Genomic DNA, 6,000 nt, shown 5'->3' with positions numbered 1-6,000 from the left:
GAGTTTGCTTTTAGGGCTGTATGAAACATCAAGTTGTATTTTAACTTCACTTGTAAGTGCTAAGATCTGGATGTAGGAATGAACTTTCTGAAAAATAACACAACCAAGATCTACCATATTGTTTGTTACTTAGCATAGCATAGTCTCAAGTGTACACAAATGAGATGAGTGGCAGTATCCATGAGAGCTCTCCACATTCCCAGGGGGAGAAATGATGAGAAGATGAATAAAATAGAGATAGAGATAGAAAGGGGTCAGGTGGAGCTCTTCTCCAGATGGGAGGAAGAGGCTGCTCAACCATCACAATGTGCTTATTTATACACTTTTCATATCACACCCCTTTGCTTAACCAGCTCGCTTCTTCCATCCTGTGCTCTCAGTGCTGGAACATCCGTTCCCCTCCAGTGCTCCATGCCCCCATGGCATTTCTCAGGAGCTTTGTACCCTTTGGGGCACTCCTGTTCAGGTACTTGTGCTTTGAGCTCTGCACATGTGAATGATCACTAGCTTAGTGGCTCCTAACAGATGAAACTGAGACTCTAGAACCAGATCTCCTCCCCAAGACTGCTCTGATTTCCAGTAGCCACACAGACCAACAAAGTTCTCTCAGCAGTTACTTTGTGATCATTTGAACATGCATGAGAAGTGAGGTTATCAAAAAATCAATTTATCTTTAGTATACCTTTATTTTTAATATTGATAATTTTATCTCATACATAGTTATATTTTTTCATTTTTGTGTTAAATTCGCCTGTTTTCTTAAATTCTTAAATACTTCAGTACTTGATTTTTATAAGGTAAGAATTTAATGTGGACTTTTTCATTACATATCAAAAATTTGAAAACTTGTTTTAATATTTTTTAATTTTAAATTATTTTGAATTTCCCTCCTAATTTTTTCTTTGGCCTGCTATACATTGACAAGTATGTTTCTTCACTTACAAAAGCACTGGTGATTTTCTTGGAATATAATTTGATGAGTGTGGACACAATATAGTATGTATGATTTTGGTCTTTGGGAAGTTTTTGAGACTGGGTGTATATCTGTAGTATACATTCAAATTTGAGGACTTTTGGTGTAATTTAAGGAAACACAAATTCTGTAGTTACTAGATACTGAATATCATGAAAATATTGAAAATCCAATTAGGTGAAGGAAGTTGAAGGTTTTATTCACGTGTACATTTGTTTATTGATGACTGTTTGCCATGAAATTTAGGGGTTTTTTTGTTTTGTTTTGTTTTGTTTTGTTTTTTGCTGACTGTCTGCTTTCCAAGTTTCAATACTACTACCACAAACTTAGCAAATTTCTGAAGAGACTCATCTGACAGTTAAAAGAATATATATGTTATTCCATACAGGACATTATAGATTTTTTTTTTCCATACTGTGGCTTAAACCCAGGATCTTTGCACTGGGCTATATTCTTAGATCTTTTTTGTTTTTTTATTTTGAGACAGAGCCTCACTAAATCATGAAGTTGCCTAGAATAGGCTCCAACTTGCAAGCACCCGGTTTTTACATTCCAGAATGCTAGGATTACAGACCTATTCCACTATATCCAGCTGACTTCTAGTTTTCAGCTCATCACAGAAGCTCATGAGATATTTAAAAGTTTGCTGGTGGGCAAGGTATATGGCTCAGTGGTGGAGGATGGCATTAAAAGTCCCAGGTTTACTGGAGGTCTCCCAGCTTTAATCTAGCCAGTGTGTGCAATGTATGTTAGACAGAATTAGTTCTTGGTATTTGCAGGATCTTGACTGAAATATTTGTTCCATATATTTTAATACTTTCTTACAACTCCTCACCACAAATGTCAAATAAAGTAAGACAAAATATTTCTTTATCTGGAGAAATGAAACCAGGGTAAAGTTGCCACCCCAGGATTTAACAGATGTAATTGTCATTTATGAATTCCTGTAGAAAATACGCTTTGTAGAAAAATAGATATTGCAACTCAAAATTAAATTGTCATAATTTAGGCTTTGACTTGCTTAAAAATAAAACAATAAATGTACATGACAGTGGAGAAATTGTGTTCAGTTATTAATCTGAAATAAATTTTTCAACTGGAATCTGTTTTTTGGTTTACTTACATTTGGAACTGACTCTTCAAATGGAATACTATGCAGAATTCTCTCTTTCAAACAATTCACCTGCCTTTCTCTGACATCTATTCAAAGGCTTTACCTAAGCAAATCAATGAAGTCTGTGAATTCAGATCCTTATACTGATTCACAATTGAGGGTTTTTTTTTAATTTTATTTAAGAGGAAAAAGAGAAAAACACAAAATGAGGTTTTTTTTTAAAAGCTTGTTTCCTATCAACTTTGCTCAAGTTTGTTTCAACTGTTAAAGTCTATTTTGCATTGTTGACCATTGGCTTTAGAATGTTTTATAATTTTATTTAAAGAAAGACTAAACAAAACAGAAAATGGGTAAAAATAATACATATGTTCTGAGAAAAATAAACAGTAAAAAATCACTAGTTAATGTTTACATACTGTCCTTTTACAAATTGTTGTTCAAGATACAAAAGTGAAACATAAAAAGTGGTAATTCAAACAGTGAGACTGCAAACAGTTCTGTTCAACTATTCAACAAAAACTTAGTAATATGGTTGTCGGTCCTATACACTTAAACATACATGCAGTTATCCATATCTTCATTTATGTTGAGATTAAACAAACTAAAGCAGGCTAAAGTCATTCTGAACAATGAATGATAGTATTGCTGGATTTCATATCATGACACTCCAGGATCAGCACTGAATAATGTAGTGTCTTTTTTAAAAATTTTATTTAGAGAAAGACTAAAAAAATGGGGGGAGGTAAAAATAGAACTAACTTTCAAAGAAAAAACTGGACAGTAAGAAATCACTAGTTGATGATTACAGATTGTCTACTTACAAATAGATATGATACTAATGTGGAGCATATAAAGTGGGGATTCAAACAGTGAGACCAGAACCAGTTCTGTTCAATCATCCAACATAAACTTAGAAATATGGTTATCAATCCTATACACTTAAACATACATGCAGTTATCCATATCTTCAATTATGTTGAGACTGAACAACCCCAAGCAGTCTAATGTCATTCTGAACAAAGAATAGTACTATTGCTGTGTTTCACGTTATGACCCTCCAGGATCAGCACTCGGTATTTTAGTGTCTCTTTTTCTTCAAAGGATCTGTTCATTTCATCATGTGTCATAAGATCAGTTCTCATAAACTGTTTATAGCTTCTACACATACATGAGTCATAATATGTATTTCTATCTTTTCTATATTAGAGAGAGAAACAAAACAAAGCAAGATAAAAAACATATTCCTATAAACACATGAAACAAAAGACATATAAGACAATTGTGCAAAGAGTTCTACAATAGTTCCTGTGCTCTTTCTTGTTATCTTCAATAGAATTGGCTATATCATCATTGACATAGTATAATTGAATATATCAGTACATAACAATATTAATAAAAACACAACTTTGTGTATAGTATAAAACTTCAAAAGCAGGCAGTTGTCAAACCAGAATTTGTATCATAGAGTCTTGTCATCTTCAGTGTAGTTGCCTGTACTCTTCAGACTTGATAGTATCAATAATATCAGGTTTGAATAAAATCTGTTGATACCAAACAGCAATCAAACAAACCAGATTTAACTAAGATCAGTCATGATAAAACAGTACAAGTCATACAGGGCTCCAGATTAAGATAATAAGAAATTAAAGATGATTACTGTGCTATATTCTGATGTTTTTGGGATAGCTGTCTGTGCCCTCAAATCTAATGCAAGTAGACAAACTGTAACAGAATAAAATCTATCAAAAAAAGAATAAAATCTATCTAAGCAGAGTAATGTGGGTTTTAAATACACTATTAATGTCACTATTAATACACTAATACATTATTAACAGTATCTTCTGCCATCTTTTTTAAGACTCTCCCTCCCCTTTCCCTTCCCGAGGGTACACTGTGCATTTTGGGGTCTCACCAAGACCCTTGGTTTTAAATTGGGGAAGGGCAACCTGCCATTTACGTAAGTAGTTCCGAACTTTCTCTCTCCTGGACTTGATCTCTAATTGTATTCCTTTACCTATTGAAGCCTGTCTTTCCAACCTATCCACAAATACTGGTCTAGTTGCCCCTATTATTCTCTGGTTCTCTGTCACATAGAGCATTGTATTCTCATATTTGGTTTTCAGTCTATGTTCTCTTTTTCATGTTAATTATATTTCCTGTAAATAGCATCTCAGTGAGCCCTGCCTCCTGATCTACTCCATATGTGGTTCTTTTTTTTAATGTATCGAGGCCATCTATATTAGAGATTATAACCAATCTTCTCTGCCTTATTTCTGTTATACTTTTTTTTTTTTGCGATCAGTTGTCTGCTTATCTTCTTCATTCTGTTTTCTGCTCCATTCACTGAGACCTCTCTGCCTCTGTTCCTGGAATCCTAGTACTTTTCTCTCTCTCTAGAATGCCTTGAAGTGTTCCCTGTAGAGTTGGTGGTTGTGAATTCCCAGGTGTCTCTTTGTCTTGGAAACATCTTGTTTCTCCGTCAATTTCTAGACACAGTTTAGCAGGATATAGCAGTCTGGGTTGGAGGTTATTTTCTTTCAGGGCTTGAAATATTTCACTCCAGGCTCTTCTTGACTTAATGGTTTGTGTTGAGAAGTCTGCCATTGTTCTGATGGACCTTCCTCTATAGGTTATCTGTTTCTTGTCTCTAACAGCTTTTAATATTCTGTTCTTATAGTGAGTTTCTGGGATCTTGATTATTATATGCCTGGGTCTAGCTCTGTTTTGGTTGTAGGTGGCTGGAGTTCTGTATGCCTCATACATCTGAGCATCTTTTTCTATGTTTGGGAAGTTTTCCTTAATTATTTCTGTGAATAGCCTTTGTAGTTCCTTTGTTTGTACTCCTGCTTCTTCATTCACATTCTTTATTCTCAAGTTATAGATCCTCTTGTCATCGTCTAGCCTTTGTATTGTTACTGTTTGTTTCCTTCTTATTTTTAAAAAGTTTTTCCTCTCATAATCCCACATTGCAAAATTGCCCTCCAGTTTGGATAATCTATCCTTAGTTTCTTTCAAGCTGACTTGACATCTTTCCATAGAGTTTTTAATTTCCTGGTAACCTCTTTGAATCTGCTTCAAGTATTTTATATTTTGCTTATATTCTTGATCAAATGGTTCTCTCCTTTGTTTGAGTTTCTCCCTGCCTCCATCTGTGTCTTCTAGACAGGTGCTTAGCATCTCTTTTATTAATCTGCTTATATCTTGCTTTACTTGGCTAAATATTTCACTTTTGAACTCATCTATGAGGTCCCGAAGATATCTCTTTATGTCCACTGGTGCTGTGTCTGATATTGCATGTTTACCATTCTCATTCTCCTTTGTATTTTCCTGTCTTGAGTCAATGTTCTCAGGATTGGGACTAGGGGACTTTTTGTTGTTGCTTCCTCTTCCCATCTTTTTTGTTTCTTCCTGGAGGCCCCAGTTTCTTTCTTTGTTGGTCACAATTCTTCTGAAGCATGCTGGCTGTGTGACCCTTACCCTTGCAGTTTGCTAGTGATTTGCAAACAGGGGCAGTGTATGCCCCTTCCCTCCAGGTCAGTCAACCTGCTGTGGGCTGCATGGTATTACTGTGTGCAGCCTCTCCTTTGGGTCAGCCAAACTTCTGAGTGTTCTGCATTAGTGTGGTTAGTGTGTGCTGCCACCATAGGGAATTGATTTCGGATAACCTCTTGGGTCTCAGCCAGGTCGCATGACCCAGACCTAGCTCACTCCACCAATCCCATTTGGGAAGGGAACAACTGATTGAAGTCACTCCTGCCCTTGTACTTGCCAGTTCTGCCCAGTCCCAGAATGTCATATGCTGGAGCCCTCCTTTCTGTGGAATGGCTCCACTCCTGTCACTCACCACAGGTTGATGCAGGCTCCCTGCCAGCTCAGCTCTCCATTCAGCTGGCTGACCCCCAATATCTGTGTG

The sequence above is a fragment of the Cavia porcellus genome, unplaced genomic scaffold, assembly GCF_034190915.1.
Source record: "Cavia porcellus strain 051 isolate PalLab524CR breed Dunkin Hartley unplaced genomic scaffold, mCavPor4.1 scaffold_28, whole genome shotgun sequence".
Classification (NCBI taxonomy): Eukaryota; Metazoa; Chordata; class Mammalia; order Rodentia; family Caviidae; genus Cavia; species Cavia porcellus.
This window is presented reverse-complemented; position numbering follows the sequence as displayed.